The 18,932-nt window shown below is 38.3% G+C and overlaps 1 pseudogene across 1 annotated transcript; it reads left to right on the top strand.

Moving 5' to 3' along the window:
* Positions 1-5,836: 5,836 nt before the first annotated feature.
* Positions 5,837-6,704, top strand: LOC308413671 (vomeronasal type-1 receptor 4-like; annotated as a pseudogene). The gene has a single exon. The product of its transcript is annotated as a vomeronasal type-1 receptor 4-like (transcript).
* The last annotated feature ends 12,228 nt before the right edge of the window (positions 6,705-18,932 follow it).

Below are 18,932 nucleotides of genomic sequence, written 5' to 3'. Positions count from 1 at the left end.
AAAGAATATACCTTCTTCTCAGAACCTCATGGCAAATTCTCGAAAACTGGCCACATAATTGGTCAAAAAACGAGGCTCAATAGATATAAGAAGATTGAAATACTCCCAAGCATCCTTTCAGATCACCATGGTCTAAGGCTGGTCGGTAATAAGAACAAAGACAACAAAAAGCCCATATACACAAGGAAACTTAACAATGCTCTACTAAACGATAGCATGGTCAAATAAGAAATAAAGAAAAAATTAAGGGTTTTCTAGAATTCAATGAAAACTAAAGCACAACATACCCAAACCTATGGGATTCAATGAAAGCAGTACTGAGAAGACAACTCATAGCTCTGAGTGCTTCCAAAAAGAAACTGGAGAGAGAATACACCAGAAACTTGACAGCACAGCTGAAAGTTCTAGAACAAAATGAAGCAGATACACCCAAGAGGAGTAGACAGCAATAAATAATCAAACTTAGGGCAGATATAGACCAAATTGAAACTAAAGAACTATTCAAAGAATCAACTAAATCAAGAGCTGGTTCTTTGAGAAAATTAACAAGATTGATAAACTCTTAGCCAGGCTAACTAGACGGCAAAGAGGGAGTATCCAAATTAACAAAATCAGAAAGGAAATTGAGGACATAACAACCTAAACTGAGGAAATTCAAGAAATCATCAGATCCTACCTCAAAAGTCTACTCTATACAAACCTGGGAAATCTGGAGAAAACTGATGAATTCCTATACAGGTACCAGATACTAAAATTTAACCAGGATCAGGTAAAACATCTAATTAATCTCATAACACCTAAAGAAATAGAATCCATCATCAAAAGCCTCAGGACCTACCCCCAAAACAGCTGAGTTCCCAAAAAAGCCTCTCAAACACTCTCCCACCTGAGGAAATGGAGACAGAACTAAGTGAATGCAGTTGGAACTCACTGCCTGCCCATAAAGAGCCAAACACACAGAAGCAATCACCTTCCTGAGCCCACAGGCCCTCAGACACACAGGAGAGACAGGTTACAGTTAGTGACAACAAGCCCATCTACAATCACAGATAACAAGATGGTGAAGAACCTAAACAATGTAAACTAAGGCAACTTGGCAACATCAGAACACAGTTTGCCTACCACAGCAAGTAGTGGATTGATAACACACCAGAAAAAAAAAAGACTTAGACTTGAAATCATACTTCATGGTGATGATGAAGTTCTTCAAGAAGCACATGGATAATTACCTTAAACAATTACAGGGGAAGACATAAAAACAATAGAAGCCCTTAAAGAGGAAACACAAAAATCACTCAAAGAAACAGGAAAACACAATCAAACAAGTGAAGAAACTGAAAGAGAAATAGAAACAATAAAGAAGGTACAAAAGTAGACCACCCTGGACATAGAAAAACTTAAGAAATAACTAAGGAATCAAACTACAAGAGATGGAAGAGAGGATCTCAGGGGCAGAAGACATTTCAAATAAGAGTCTAGGGGAAACAAAGTTTCTTATAACCATGACTAATGCCTGTATGGTGGGTAAAAGTGAAACTGGCATCATGCCCCACATGGAGCATGGAGGAGTCCAAAGTGCAGTAGGGGAGTAGGAGACACGATGGTGTTCCATGGAACCGAGAGTGTGTTCTCTGGAGTCCTGTTTAGTTCTCAGATGCTTGAACAGTTGTGGTGACATCCACCAATACAGAAAATATAACTTTTAATGACTTTCCAGCTCCCAGAATGGACTCTCTGGTTTAACTCAACCTAGGGAAAGGTATGCCCTCAAAGGCACCTGAACTATCCCACTAAATAAGTTCACCAGAAGACTCATTTTAAAGGTGGAAGACTGAATTATTATTCCTCTGGGTGCCCCAAAACAATGTACTAAAACAAGGTTATCAATGCCTGAGGTACCATGGGGGGGCACACCCATGGGATAGAGACATGCTGCCATTCTGTGTGCAGTTTAATTGTGCATGTGTTTAAGAAGCCTTCCCAGCACATATGTGATGGAGTCGCCTCCAGTGAGGATGCCAAGACATGGTAGCCTGAGACTGAGTGGGAGGTATGAAGACCCTGTCAATGTCCCGATTTCCAGCCTCCTTGTGCAGACTGTGATCTTATCAGATATTCTGTCCCATGTCTCCTATAAATATATTTTCTTATTCTTATTTTCTCTACATCTCTCCACTTTCACACCCACTCGCCATTTTCTAGTCTTTATCTTAGCAAGTGCTCTACCATTTGTACTAGTTGTACTGGTGTGGGACTCCATCTTCTTCCTATCTTCCCATCTTCTCACAAACATTTGCATTTTCAACCTGCCTTCTACATTTAATTGCAGATACTGTTTCCCCTGCCAATGGCAGTGCACAGTCTCACAGGGGCTTATTCTTTACAAGGTACTGACTACTTTCAAGCTCCTTTCTCCAGTCATCTCTCTCATAGTGTGTCCTCTTTTCAGTGTGGTCAGGAATGTTACAGCTAAGTTCTGAGCTGCCACCTTAGCTTTGCAGACTGCCTTGCTCTGTGCTTGGACTGGTTCTGGGGTTCTTTTGTGTGTGTGTGTGTGTGTGTGTGTGTGTGTGTGTGTGTGTGTGTGTGTGTGTGTGTGTTGACACTTACATTTCTCTGTGTGGCTTCCCTCTGGTCCTGTATATTCAGGGAGTGTTTGGACTATCATTTCTTCTTAAAGTTTGGAAAACATCAGCTCTATTTCTCTTGGTTAAGGTGTCCTAGCCTGTAAATTTTTCTCACCATGCTCTACATCAACTTCGGTTGTATCTCCTAGATCTGGACACACTCAGTCCCTGATGTCATCTCCCAACTGAGAAATCCTCAGCTTTATCTCACCTGCCTCAGTTTTTAGCCATGCTTCTGACTTGATTGAGGCCTCTATCATCTGCCAAACTTTTTGTTTGTTCTCAGAGTTTAGGTTACCCTGCCAATTTCTCCTTTGTGTCTTTAATTCCCTTCTCAATTGCTGGCCCTGTCATCCACTCTGCCAACTTTTTTATCTGGGGACTGGAATGATCTGCTCACTTCTTTCGTCAGTTTGTGTCCTGCATAAGGCCATGGACCCTCTGTACACTAAGACTCTGATGTGGTTTTTGTCATTTTCGCCCCTCCTTATCTTGATTCTGGTTCTATTGTACTATTTGAAGGTGTGATGACAGTGAATATTTTCTCATATGTGTGTTTGTGTTTCTCTCTAGTTTTTAATTCTCATTTTCTCTGTCCATTTTGCCTCTTTTATTATAATTTTGTCTGTCCAATGTGCTGTCTTCAGCTCTATTCATGTTTCCGATCACAGTGTTTGGGTTGGGGAAGGAGAGCAACAGCAGCAGATGAAGTGATTGACAGCCAGCCCAGCTTAACCTGAAGTGTTTCATCTGTAGCCCCAGTAAGTCACAGAAACAGTGGAGGCAAGGAGCTTTGTCTAGGAAAGCCTTTCATCCAGACTGCACTCAACTTAAAGGCACAGGTATCACATTCCGTTGACTCTGATTTTCCAGTCAGTGAATTATATGGAAGATTACTTCTTAGATGGTTTTTTTAGAGGATTCACAGAGACTCAGCCTCGGGCTCTGGGATCCCATTTCTGCTTTATCTGTACAGCCTGTAATGCTTTGACATTTGCACCTATGATGCATCCAGACCCTAGACACAACCCTGCAGCTTGGCCAGTCTCCCTTCTGCTTACCTGAATATGGATTATGTGTATTGGCTTGTGTTGACATCTGTGCATAGAAGACACCAATGCCATTTCCAACTTCCCCAAAACTTTCATGAAAGTATTCTGGGTGGATTAGTTCCTTCCCCCTTCATAGCTGAGTGACTGTGGGCCTGGATATCATGGATATGACATGGTTTGTACCAATAACCTATCCTGTCTGTCTTGTGGCCACAAACTTCACCATATTAGGGTCTATCATAGTCCCTGTTTGGCCACATGGCCATATCTAGGATCTTAATCTGAAAAGCCAGCCTTGGAATGTGGATCTGCTTAAGGGTATAGATTTTACCCTGCATATGAGGAGAATGTAACTGAGCCTGGGTGGTTAAGGTTGCACCTGAATTCTGACAGTGTATTGGCTCCCTCACACAGCTTGGCTAGGCTGGAACAGAGTCACTCAGCTGCTTTATGCCCCCAGCCAAGACCTAGGTCTGCTGGACTGCATTTTGTGTACAGTGAGGTATAACTGTGTGTCTACATTCATTGCTTTCATCTCTCAAGAAACTTCAGGATTAGTGCAAATTTTAATGTCTCTATGTCCCCAACATGTATCAGTTTCATTGTTACTATGCTTGAGAATAAAAAAATGATCTCTCATAAAGGCATACCAATTATTACCCTTGTTGTCTTATCTGGCAAGACAGTTTAATTCCTAATGAGATTCAGTTTCTCTATCATGACCTGAATACTTGTTTTTCCAGAAAATTCTTTTGTTAAGGTTTTGTTTTGTACAGTTTAGTAGTTAGGTATAGTTTTACTCTCTTTATTTTAGGAACCTTTACAAGTTGTGGGAACCTCATTGTTTCAAACACTGACATTTGGCTCAGAAAGTAAAGATAGAGGTAGGGAGCTAAAAGTCGGTAACTCGATAGCTTACACGGGTAATTGTTGAAATGATCCTTATTCTTACAGAATTTGTAATAGAGTCCTAGCCAAGGTTAGAACTACTAATACTTACATGCTTATTCTGTGATACAATGATATCTAGGAATATCAAGTAACTAAAAATGTGTTTGTTTAGACAGGAAGTACAAAGACAATAGCAAAGCCTGCATCCACATACAGAGATCATGCAGCGTTTATATTTTTGGGACAGAGTTGCTTCACTCAGGATGGTTGTTGTAGACCCTACATTCACCTGCAGACTTCATGGATTATGTTTACATAAATATTCTTATATATGCATACAAACACACACAGACACACATACACACACAAACACACACACAAACACACACACACACACACACACACACACACACACACACACACACACACATCTCACATTTTTACCATCTATTAATCTGGTGATGGGCCTCTTGTCTGTTCACAGTTTCTATTACGAACAGAGCATAGATGAGCAGGTGTCTGTGTAGTGAGTTGTGTGGTTCTATGGTCACATGTCATTGTTATAGAGCTAGATCATGTGGTAGATCAATTTTCAGCTGTTTGAGGAACCCCACTATGATTTCCATTTTGGATGTAGCAGTTAGAACTCTGGAAAAGTTATTTTTCCTCTCCAGCATGTGCTATTATTTGTTTTATTGAGTGTGGCCTTTCTAATTTGGGAAAGGTGATATCTTCAAAATAGTTTTAATTTGCACCTTCATAATGACTAACAATGTAGGACATTTAAAAAATAAGTCTTTCATAGCCATTTGTCTCATATATATTTTGAGAACTCTCCATTTTATTTTATACATTAAAATTTTTATTATGTGTTTTCTTGATGTTCAGGATTTAATTCTGTACAATATAAATCTATTTTTTTCACATGAATCAAATATGCCCTGGTTCATATTTTAACATGATAGGTGTTTCTTTATGAGTTTTTAAAGGATGACTTTTTCACTCTCAAGCTCTCAGAAATAATTGAATTCAGATCCTTGAAGGGTCTCAATCCATAATGCACATTTCACTACTGTCTCTCTGTGCTTATCTCTCAATCACTACATTAAACCACCTTGATTATTGATTGAAATGTCACCACACCATACATTTATATTTGCTTGGGTCTTATTGTAGCAGAAGATTACTGAAGACCTCATTAATATGATGTTTCCAAAAGAACTAATTTCTGGATTCTTCTTCCTGTTAGTAATTTTCACTGGACTCATGGGAAACTTGCTGCTTTTCATACTATACATGTACATCTTCTCAATTCAGCCTCATCTGAAGAAGATCATAGATATCTTCAAACACCTAATGCTTGTCAATGTTTTGAGCATTGTGTTTAGGTTGATACCAGATGTCATGGCATCCTTTGCAGTCAGGTTCCTTTTTCACGATGTTGCATGTAAGGCAGTCTTGTATGCATATAGTGTTACCAGGGGCCTTTCCATTTGCACTACTTCTCTACTGAGTATATTTCAAGCCATCACTGTCACTTCTAAGAATTCCAAGTGGGCATGGCTTAACTCCAAGTTTGAGTCATGCATTTTTACATCACACTTTTTCATGTGGATCATCAACACCTTTCTCTACCTTCCCATGGTTGAAAATGTAAAGGGACAAATTAACTTCACACTTGTGGGTTCTCGGTATTCCTAGCCAAGTTCGCTACCATACCAACATGTCACTTGTAACTTCATTAATGATTAGAGACCTCCTGTTTGTGTTTCTCATGATGTGGTCCAGCCTCTACATGGTAAGCCTCCTGTTCAGCCACAATAGGAGAACTCAGCATGTCCAAAGTTTCAGTGTCTCTCTCCATGCATTTTCTGAGAAGAGAGACACACACAGCATCCTTATGCTTGTGGGTTTATTTATGCTTTTATATGGCTCAAAAACAATTGTCACATTCTATTCACTTTACAGACCAAAGAAGAACCCAGTATTGGATCTGAATAGTGGTGTTTTATTTTCAGGCTACCAAAGAGCGTGCCCTTATGTTCTGTTGAACAATAGGAAACTTATTTCCAAATTCATCTCTTTCTTTTCAGCTTTTAATTTACGTTTTTTCTCAAGAAGATGCCATAGTTAATCTAACAATCCAACTGACCCTGTCTTAGCTGATTCCTTTCCTCATGAGCAACATAACCATAGTATGCCTGAATACCTAATATTCAGGTGGTAAGAAATGACTAATAATGCTTTTTGTTAAGACAGGCCTCATGTAGGATTTTTATAATTTATTTCTTATCTTTTCTTAATATATGATAGTCACATCTCCCAGAACTGGACTTGTAGACAGTTGTGAGCTCCGATTTAGTTTCTGGGAATTGACCCCAAGTTCTATGTAATAGCAAGGGTATTTTTAACTGCTGGGGCATCTCTCTCGCTCAACAAGTAGAGTTGTTTTAGAGAATGTATTGTAGCATGAGATTTTAAGCCTTAAAATCAAAAGAACAAAGACTAATAACAAAATTTTCATATCTCAATCATTTCAAATTTTATGATGAATGTATGTGGTATTATACTTAACTTTATTTGGTTGTTTGAACTCTTTTGATTATATACAGTAGAAATTTTACTTATACATTTGTAATTGATGATTGATTTTTTTCTATAAAATTTTACTTCCATGGGGAAATTTTATGAATTTGATAAATATGCCCTGATGGTGTTAAGTGTATATTTATGAAAAAATTAATAACTGTACATAAAACAAAAAAGGATCTCAAAGATTGTGCTATATTTATACTGTGGAAAAGTGTGTCTTCATGGGGGAGGTAGCTCCAGGAGTAAAAGCATTTACCATACAATATAAAAACTAGAATTAAAATTTTCAGTGCCTACGTGAATGCCATGTGGGCATTTTGGCCTGCATTATTAGACTTGTGAGGTAAGAGACTAAGATTCCCAGAGAAAGCTACATACCAAGATTTGTCAAATCTGTGAGCTCAGGACTTGACTGAAAGTTGTTTCTTCACTGAATCAGGTAGAAGTGCAGTGGAAAATATTTCCTGTGGACCTATATGCGAACATGGTCACATATGCATATGTACCTATGTGAGTGCACCACACACATGCAAATCTTAATGCAAGCCTTCGTAATGCCTGTATTCAATGGATGCCTTTATAATGTTAAATCCAGCCTATAAAATTAATTTCAAATAAATGTGTCTCTTTATGACTCATAATTCTTCATCAGGCATGCATAATTCTCTCTTTCCTGTCATCAATTACTTCAAATACTTAGTCTGAAAAATACGTTGATATTTTTTGTTTTGCTTTATCATTCTGAAAGTTCTTCTGTGTGATCTGTAATTCCATTAAATGGGTTTGGGATGCAGTAATGCTGATATGTTTAGAATCACCACACAGCTGTTTGTTTTTTTAACTGTATCCATAGATTCAATGTTGGTCATAATTTTTTAAAAATATTATTTATTTATACTTATATATATATAAGTGTGTGCATTGTATATATATATATATATATATATACTACAATGAATTATAGGTGGAAAACCCAATACAATGAGGGAAAATACAGCCTAGTAAAAACAAGAAAACTCCTAAGCAAGAAAACTAAACAAAGATAAAGACACAGAGACAACACAACCCACAAAAGCAATAATTACAGGAAACAGAAACTACTATTCCTTGATATCTATTAACATAAATTGACTCAACTCCCCAATAAAGAGACATAGGCTATCAGCCTGGATACATAAAAAATCCAGCCTTTTGCTGCATACAGGAAACTAATCTCAGAGACAAAGACAGACACTATCTCAGAGTAAAAGGGAGGGAAAAAAATTTCCAAGCAAACAGCCCCAAAAAGCAAGCTGGAGTGGATATTCTAATATCGAATAAAGAAAATTTCAAACCAAAAGTCATCAAAAAAGATAAGGAAGGACACTTTTTACTCATTACCGGGGAAATCTGTCAGGAGGAACTCTCAATTCTTAACATATTTGCCAAATAAAAAAGCACCCAAATTCATAAAAGAAACTCTACTAAAGCTCAAAAAATACATTTCACCTGACACAATAATAGTGAAAGACTTTAATACCCCACTCTCACCAATGAACAGATCAAGGAAAGAGAAACTGAACAAAGACACTGCAAAGCTAGCAGAGTCTTTGAACTAACTAGAATTAATAGATATATACCGAACATATCATCCTGAAGTTAAAGTATACACGTTCTTCTCAGCACCCCATGGCACCTTCTCAAAAATTGACCACATATTTGGACACAGAACGATCCTCAATCGATATAAGAAGATTGAAATACTCCATGCATCCTCTCAGATCACCATGGTCTACGGCTGGTCTTTAACAACAACAAAGACAACAAAAAGCCCACATACACATGGAAAATAAACAACACTCTGATAGCGGGATCAAAGAAGAAATAAAGAAAGAAATTAAGGATTTTCTAGAATTCAACGAAAACACAACATACCCAAAACTATGGGATGGAATGAAAGAAGTACTGAGAGGAAAACTCATATCCCTAAGTACTTTCAAAAAGAAACTGGAGAGAGCTTACATCAGCAACCTGACAGCACAGCTAAAAGCTCAAGAACAAAAGGAAGCAGATATACCCAAAAAGAGTAGACGACAAGAAATAATCAAAATTAGTGCAGAAATAGATCAAATAGAAACAAAAAGAACCATTGAAAAAATCAACAAAACCAAGAGTTGGTTCTGTGAGAAAATCAACAAGATTGATAAACCCCTAGCCAGACTAACTAGAGGAAAAAGAGAGAGTATACAAATTAACAAAATCAGAAAAAAAAGTGGAGACATAAAAACTGAAACTGAGGAAATTCAAGAAATCATCAGATCCTACTACAAAAACTTATACTCCACAAAATTGGAAAATCTGGAGGAAATGGACGAATTCCTAGACACATACAAGTTCCCAAAGTTAAACCAGGACCAAGTAAACCATCTAAATAACCCTATAACATCTAAAGAAATATAAGAAGTCATCAAAAGTTTTCCAACCAAGAAAAGCCCAGGTCCAGACGGGTTCAGTCCAGAATTTTATCAGACATTTATTGCGGACATAACACCAATACACTCCAAACTATTCTAGAAGATAGAATCAGATGAAATACTACCTAACTCATTTATTGAGGCTACAATAACCCTAGTACCTAAACCACACAAAGACCCTACAAGGAAATAGAACTTCAGACCAATCTCACTTATGAACATTGATGCAAAAATACTCAACAAAATACTTGCAAACCGAATCCAAGAACACATCAAAACGATCATTCATCATGACCAAGTAGGCTTCATCCCTGGGATGCAGAGATGGTTTAATATAAGGAAATACATCAGTGTAATCTACCATATAAACAAAGTCAAAGAACAAAACCACATGGTCATCTCACTAGATGCTGAGAAAGCACTTGACAAAATTCAAAACCCCTTTTTGTTAAAAGTCCTGGAAGAACAGGAATCCAAGTTCCATACTTAAAAATAATAAAAGCAATATACATCAAACCAACAGCCAACATCAAACTTAATGGTGGGAAACTTGAAGGAATCCCACTAAAATCCTAAGGGACTCTACAAGGCTGCCCAATCTCCCCCTACCTATTCAACATAGTACTGGAAGTCTTGGCTGGAGCAATTAGACAGCAAAAGGAGATCGAGGGAATGCAAATCAGAAAAAAAGAGATAAAAACATAACTCTTTGCTGATGACCTGATAGTGTACTTAAGTGACCCAAAAAATTCAACCAGAGAACTCCTACAGCTGAAAAACTAGTTTAGGAAAGTGGCTGGATACAAAATTAACTCAAACAAATCAGTAGCCTTCCTATACTCAAAGGACAAACATGTGGAGAAAGAAATTAGTGAAAAGGTACCCTTTACAATTGTCACAAAAACTATGAAATACCTTGGTGTTACTCTAACTAAGCAAGTGAAGGACCTGTACAACAAGAACTTCAAACCTCTAACAAAGAAAATTGAGGAGTATCTCAGAAAATGGAAATATCTTCCTTGCTCATGGATTGGAAAGATCAACATTTTAAAAATGGCCATCATACCAAAAGCAATATACAGATTCAACGCACTCCCCAGGAAAATTCCATCACAGTTCTTCATGGAATTGGAAAGATCAATGTGCAATTTCAAATGGAACAACAAAAGACCCAGAATAGCGAAATCCATCCTCAACAACAAGAAAACATCTGGGGAAACCACTGTCCCTGACCTCAAGCTATATTACAAGGCAATTGTGCTGAAAACTGCATGGAACTGGTACAGAAATAGGCATGTGGATAAATGGAATAAAATAGAAGATCCAGAAATGAACCCTCATGTATATGGCCACCTGATTTTCAACAAAGGTGCAGTAAACATTCAATGAAAAAAAGACAGCCTATTCAACTAATGGTGCTGGTCCAACGGGTACTCAACATGCAAAAGAATAAACATAGACCCTTTCTTATCTCCTTGTACAAAGCTCAAGTGTAAGTGGATCAAAGATCTTCACATTAAACCAGATACACTGAAACTATTAGATGAGAAAGTAGGGAAATCTTTAGAACCTATAGGCACAGGAGAAAATTTTCTGAACAAAACACCAATGGCTCAAGCTCTAAGGTCAAAGATTAACAAATGGGACTTAGTGAGATTGCAATGTTTCTGTAAAGCGAAGGACATTGTCAAGAAAACAAAACTGCAGCCAACAGAATGGGAAAAGATTTTTACCAACTCCACATCAGATAGAGGCCTAATATCCACGGTAAAAAAGAACTCAAATAGTTAGACCCCAGAGAATCAAACAACCCTATTAAAAAATGGGGTACTGAACTAAACAAAACATTCTAAGTTTAGGAATATCGAATGGCTGAGAAATATCTGAGGAAGTGCTCGACATCCTTAGCCATCAGGGAAATGCAAATCAAAACAACCCTGAGATTCCACCTCACACCAGTCAGATTGGCCAAGATGCAAAACTCAGATGACAACAGATGCTGGTGAGGTTGCGGAGAAAGAGGAACCCTTCTCCACTGTTGGTGGGGTTGCAAACTAATACAACCACTCTGGAAATCAGTCTGGCGATACCTCAGAAAATTGGACATAATACTACCTATAGACCCAGCTATTCCACTTCTGGGCGTATACCCCAGAGTCACCTTAGTACACAACAAAGATATATGCACCGCAATGTTCATTGCAGCTCTATTTATAATATCCAGAAGCTGGAAATAACCCAGATGCCCTTCAGAAGATGAATGGATACAAAAATTGTGGTACATTTACACAATGGAATACTACTCAGCCACCAGAAACAATGACTTGACCAAATTCTAAAGAAAATGGTTGCATCTAGAGAATATCATTGTGAGTGAGATAACCCAGTCACAAAAGAACAGACATTATATGCAGTCACTGATAGTGGGATGCTAACCCCCAGAGGCTCGCACTGCCCCAGAAACAACTCACAGACTGTAGGAAGTCCAAGAAATAAACAAAACAAAACAAAACAAAAACACCTTTAAACAACAAGAAAACTTTGACTGTTTTCATGTTACATTTTGTTTTGCATGTACTTTGTGCTCATTGCAACTATTGGGTTTTCGATGCATACTGTCAAACCTTTAAAAAGATCAAGTACTGACTATACATATAGATTTATGTAAAAATTATTTTAAAATCTGAAAAAATTAATGAAAAAATGTATTGTACCATTTTATGCAAAAAATGCTTGAAATCTGTACATTTATCTTTGTTATGTAAAATAAAGATGTTAAAAAAATATTGGTTGCTATTTTCTGCTATATTTGTTTTGGAGGTTGAATTGTGACTGTGTGTCTTTCTTCTTTTGGTTTTATTGCTTAGGTGTTTTTTTCTGTTTTTACTAGGATATAGTTCCCCTCATTGTATTGGGTTTTCCACCTATAATTCGATGTAGTGCTGGGTTGTGGTAAGATATTGTGTAAATTTAGTTTTGTCTTGTAATATCTTGATCTCTCCATCAATGGTGAGTGAGAGTTTTGCTAGGTATAGCTGCTTGGGCTGACACTTGTGCTCTCTTAGGGTCTGCATGATATCTGTACAGGATCTTCTAGCTTTCATAGTCTCTATTGAGAAATTGTGTGTGATTCTGTTTAGTCTGCCTTTATATGTTACATGACCTTTTCTCCTTACTGCTTTTAGTATTTTTTCTTTGTTTGGGCACTCAGGTTTTTGACTCTTATGTGTCTGGAGCAATTTCTTTTCTGGTCCAACCTATTTTGAGTTCTGTATGCTTCCTTTATGCTCATGGTCATCTCATTCTTAAAGGTAGGGACGTTTTCTTCTACGATTTTGTTGAAGATATTTACTGTGCCTCTAATCAGTATTCTTCACCCTCTTTTATTCCTATTATTTTTAGTTTTGGTCTTCTCATTGTGTCCTGGATTTCCTGGACATTTTGGGTTAGGAGCTTTTTGTTTTTTGTATCCTCTCTGACTGTTTTGTCTATGTTTTAAATATTGTCTTTGGCCCCTGAGATTCTCTCTTCCATGTCTTTTAGTGTTGGATATGCTTGCATCTGTTACCCTTGATTTCATTTTTTGGTTTTCTACCTCTAGGGTTGTCTCTTTTAGCATTTTCTTTATTGTGTCTATTTTCATTTTAAAATCTGTCTTCCATTCTTTCATCTCTTTGGTTTTGTTTTCCTCTAGTTCTTTGAGTTCTTTGAGTGTTTTTCTTGTTTCTTCTTTAAAAGCTACCAATTCTTTATGCTTTTCCTCCTGTTTTTGTGTGTCTTTATCATCATCTTGAGGTATGATTTCGGGTCTGAGTCATCTTTTTCTGGAGTGTTTGGCATCCCCCTGTTTGCTGTGATAAGGGAGCTGAGTTCTCGTTTTGCCAGGTTGTCTAGGTTTTCTTTGGGTACGTTCTTTCGTTTTCCTCTTGCCATCATGTTGTCTGTGTTTATATGTGTTCTTGTTGTCAGTGATTGGTTCTTGTCTCTCCCTTTTACCTGGCCTATATCCCTGGATCTCTGCTTGTTCTAGGTGGCAAAGGGCCTGAGCATCTATTGTATACACATGGGCCATAGGCTGATAACAGACAGCCCAATGCATGGTTCCTGGTTCCCTGAACAAGCGGAGGGGAGTGCACTCTCAGCGCTCTCGGCAGAGATCTCTCTTTTTCCTTGCTACTCAAAATGCCTTCTCACCAGGCCTGTGTCCCTGGATTTCCACTGTTCCTGGTGGCAGATGGCACTGTTCTGCACCCAAGGCCAGCATTTTCAACAAATGTTGGTGTTTCAATTGGTAGTCAACAGTTTAAAGAAGGCAAATTGACCCATTCTTATCTCCTAGTATGAAGCTAAAATCCAAGTGGATTAAAGAACTTCACATAAAAAAAGGTACATTAAAACGGATAGAACAGAAAGTGGGGAAGAACACATGGGAAAATTATCCTGAACAGAACACCAATGACATATGCCCTAAGTTCAATATCAACAAATAAGACTTTATAAAATTGCAAAGCTCCTGTAAAGCAAAGGACTATGTCAAAAGGACAAAAGTGTAGCCAACAGATTGGGAAAATATATTTACTAATCTTACATCTGATAGAGGACTGGTACCCAATATATACAAAAAACTCAAGAAGTTAGGCCCCATGGATTCAAATAATCCTATTTATAAATATGGTACATAGCTAACAATGAATTCTCAACTGAGGAATAGCAAAGGCTGAGAAGCTCCAAAAGGAATGCAAGACATTTCTAGACATCATGGAAAGGAAAATCAAAACAACCATAAGTTCCCACCTCACACCACTTAGAATGGCTAAGATAAAAACTTCAGGTGCTAATGCATTCAGAGAAATGTATGGAAAAGGAGCAACACTACTCCATTGTTACTGGGATTAAAAACTGGTACAACCACACTAAAAATTAGTCTGGCTGTTCCTCACAAAATTGATGATAATCCTACCCGAGCTGAGCATTTACCAGAGAAATTCTCCAACATATAGCAAGAACACATGCTCTACTGTGTTCATAGCAGCCTTATTCATAATAGCCAGAAGCTGGAAAGAATTTAGATGTCCTTCAACAGAGAAATGGATAAAAAAATGTGTTACATGTACAGAATAAAAATAGTACTGGGCTATTAAAAACAATGACCTTTGAATTTCCTAGGGAAATGCATGAAAGTAGAAGTTATCATCCTGAATGAGGTAAACCAGTCATAAAAGAACACACATAGTATGTACTTACTGACAAGTGGATACTAGCCTACAGAATTAAAATACCAAAGAAAAAATTCACAGACTATATGAAGCTCAAGCAGTAGAAGGAAGACCAAAATTTGGAAGCTTTGGTCCTTCTTAGATAGAAAAAGAAAATAGTAACAGGAGAAAATACAGGGACAAAGAGTGGAGCAAGGGCTGAAGAAAAGGTCATCCAGAGACTGCCTCACCTGGAGATCCTTCCAAACACAGTCACTATTGCAGATGCTAAGAAGTGCATGCTGACTGGAGACTAATATGGATGCTTCCTGAGAGGATGTGCCAGAGCCTTACAGATAGAGATGAGGACCCTTGAAGCTATCATACTGAGAATGGGGACCCCAAAGAGGAGTTAGAATAAGCACTGAAAAAGCTGAAAGAATTTGTAAGTTGCAACCCCATAGGAAGAACAACAATATCAACCAACTAACATTTCCCCCTAAAGTTCCCAGGTACTAAACCACCAACCACTGTGTAGACATGGAAAAACCCAGGACTCCAGCCACATACGTAGCAGAGAATGGCATTGTCTGGCATTAATAGGAGGAGAAATCCTTGGACCTGTGAAGTCTTGTTTCCCCGGGGTAGTGAAATACCAGTGGGATAAGGTGTATGAGAGTAGAATCATTTTCTTATAAGCAGAAGGAATGGAAAGGGGGGGATATAGGAAGGAGAAAGGAGATAACATTTAAAATACAAATACATAAAACATCCAGTAAAAGTCAAAAATTAATTAATTAGAACAGGGACAAACTATGGCGAAGCCAAAATCAATAACACATCTTAAAAATCACACACAAACTGCAATTAGTTCCAGTTTGTGAAAAACAAGAATGGTACAGCTTTACAGTCAAGGAGCTCAGGCCCTTGTCCTATGGAACAGCAGAGGTCCAGGGACATGGGCCTGATGATACTGTGCTGTGAGTTACATAAGTGAAGAGATGGCTAGGCTGAGCAAGAAGAAAATGTGCCTTTTCGGTCCTCTATGTGGATGGACCTCCTTCATAGGGACTTGGGATCTGCACAGAATTCCCTGAGGGCACTTACCAAATGCTCAGGCCTATTGCCACCTGGAACAGTGGAGATCCAGAGACAGAGGTCTTGTGATACTGTGCTATGAGTAACCAAAACACAGAGAGGGATAGGAGGAGCACACGGAAAACAGAACCCTCAGTACACGGTGGGGCCAGACCTCTGGCATAGGGAATATGGATCCGCTCAAGAAGCCCAGGCTCAAAGTCTAGACACACAGGCCTACTGTAAGGCACACACTCTTTTCAGTGGGAGCCAGGTTTTGCCTAGGATGGCAATGTTTAAATTTCAACTCTACAGACCCTCTTATACCTGGACCAGGAGGGAGCCTGACACATAGACCCAGGCAGAGCACACTGGGAGACCTCAGAGAACAAAAAGTACTGTTTTATTTGGAAAAAAAAGTCTGCTGTGGCCTAGAAAAAAAGCCAGGTAGCTGCCTGTAATACTCAGGAACTATGGGCCCAGGGCTGAGCTACAAGAATAGCCTCACAAGAGCTCCCACATCTGAACTCACAAAGACAGAACTCACTGTTTGCTCACTAAAAGCCAAACACTCGGAAGCTGTTTTCTTCCTAAACCCAAGGGCCTTCAGGTCCACAGGAAAGGCGGGTACCAATCACTGCCAACAAGACCACATTTAATCACAGAGAACAAGAAGGCAACAGGAAAATGGAAGAACTTTTGCAATGGAAACCTAGACTAACTGGCTAAACATAGGAACTCAGCACTTGCACCACAGCAAGCAGTGGATTGCCAAACACTCCAGAAAAAGAAGACTCAGATCTGAAATCATACCCCAAGATGATGATGGAGATCATTTAGAAGAGTATGAATAACTCATTTAAACAAGTATGGAAAGACAACCATAAACATATAAAAGCTTTTAAAAAGGAAACACGAAAAACACTCAAAGAACTCAAAGAACTACTGAAAAACATAACCAAAGATATGAAGAAATTGAAAATGGAAATAAACATAATAAAGAAAACACAAAAAGAGATGGAAAACCTAAAAAAGAAATCAGGAGTCACAGATGAAAGCATCTCCAACAGACTAGAAGAGATGGAAGAGAGAATCTCTGGGGCTGAAGACAACATTGAAAACATAAACAAAACAGTCAGAGAAGATGCAAATGCCAAAAAGCTCCTAACCCAAAATGTTCAGAAGATCCAGGACACAATGAGAAGACCAAACGTAAGGATAATAGGAAAGAAGAGGGTGAAGAATATCAACTAAGAGACACAGTAATTATCTTCAAAAATTCATAGAAGAAAACATCACTACCCTTAAGTATGAGATGACCATGGGCATAAAAGAAGCCTACAGAACACCAAAAAGAATGGACCAGAATACAAATTCTTTCTGACACATAATAGTCAAGACACAAAGCGTTCAAACAAATAAAGTATACAAAAAGCAGTAAGGGAAAAACGTCATGTAAGATATAAAGCAGACCAATCAGAATTATACCCAACTTCTCAACAGAGACTATGAAAGCTAGAAGATCCCGTAAAGACATCATACAGACCCTAAGAGAACACAAATGTCAGCACAGTCTACTATACCTAGCAAAACTCTTTTATCACCATAGATGGAGAGACCAAGATATTCCAGAAAACAACTAAATTTACACAATATCTCACCAAAAATCCAGCCCTACAATGAAGAATAGATGAAAAAGCCAACACAAGGAGTGAAACTACATCATAGAAAAAAAAGAAGAAAATAACTAAGCAAGAAAACCAAAAGAAGAAAGACACGCAGACATAATTCTACCTCTAAAAGCAAGAATATAAGGAAACAGCAACCACTTTTCCTTAATATCTGTTAGCAAAAATGGACTCAGTTACCCAATAAAGAAAAATAGGCTATCAGACTGAATACATAAACAGGACCCAGCATTTTGCTACATACAGAAAACTCATCTCAGAGACAAATACAGATACTATTTCAGAATAACAACATAGGAAAAACTTCCAAGGAAATCTCCCCAAGAAACAAGCTGGAGTAGCAATTCAAATATTGAGTATATTTTCAACCAAAAGTTATCAAAAAAGATAAGGAATGAGACTTTTTACTCATTACAGGAAAAATTTATCACGAGAAATTCTCAATCCTTAACATGTATGCTCCAAGTACAAGAGCACCGATATTCATAATAGAAACGCTACTAAAGTTCAATGTTTTTAAGGTATATTGGTCTGAAGTACTCTTTCTTTGTTAGGTCTTTGTGTGGTTTAAATATAATAGTAGAACAAACTGTGCACTGTTCTTTCTGTTTCAACTTTGTGAAATAGTTTGAAGAGTATTGGTATTAGGTCTTCTCTGAAGGACTGATAGTATTCTTCACTAAACCCCTTTGGACCTGATGTAGCTGTCTCCTGAGAGGCTCTGGCAGTAACTGACAAATACAGAGGAAGATTTTCTCAGCTAATCATTTGGCTGAGAATAGGATTCTCATAGGAGGAGTTAGGGAAAGGAGTAAAGGAACTGAAAAAGTTTGCAACTCCACAGAAAGAAAAACAATATCAACAAACCAGATTCCTCCAGAGCTCCTAGAAAGTAAACCACAAAACAAAGCATACACATAGAGGGAACCGTAGCTCTAGCCATATATGTAACAGAGGATGGCCTCTTGGGCATCAAAAGGAGGAGTGAACCTTGGTCCTGTGAAGGCTCAATGACCCATTGTAGGAGAATGACAGTACAGTTGGTGAGTGAGGAAGCACTCTCATGAAGGCAGTGGGAGAGGGAAGGAAATAGGAGGATCCTGGAGGTAAAATAAGAAGAGAAGATAACATTGGAAATGTAAATAAAGAAAATGTTTTCTAAAGTTTTAAACTGGTCAGTAGGAGGTCTGGGCAGCCAGGGAGCAGAGAGATCTCTGAGGAGAGCACATGGAAAGAGCACCCCCAACCTGCCAGATCCAGGGACCAGGAACACAGCATTGGAACCTCTGCTTACACCTGGCAACTTTGGGGTGCAGAACAGGGCTCGGCCCATCTGCCACCTGGACCAGCAGCTACT

The sequence above is a fragment of the Micromys minutus genome (assembly GCF_963924665.1).
Source record: "Micromys minutus genome assembly, chromosome: 32".
Lineage (NCBI taxonomy): Eukaryota > Metazoa > Chordata > Mammalia > Rodentia > Muridae > Micromys > Micromys minutus.
Note: the sequence above shows the minus strand (reverse complement) of the source record. Positions and strands in the feature narration are given on the sequence as shown.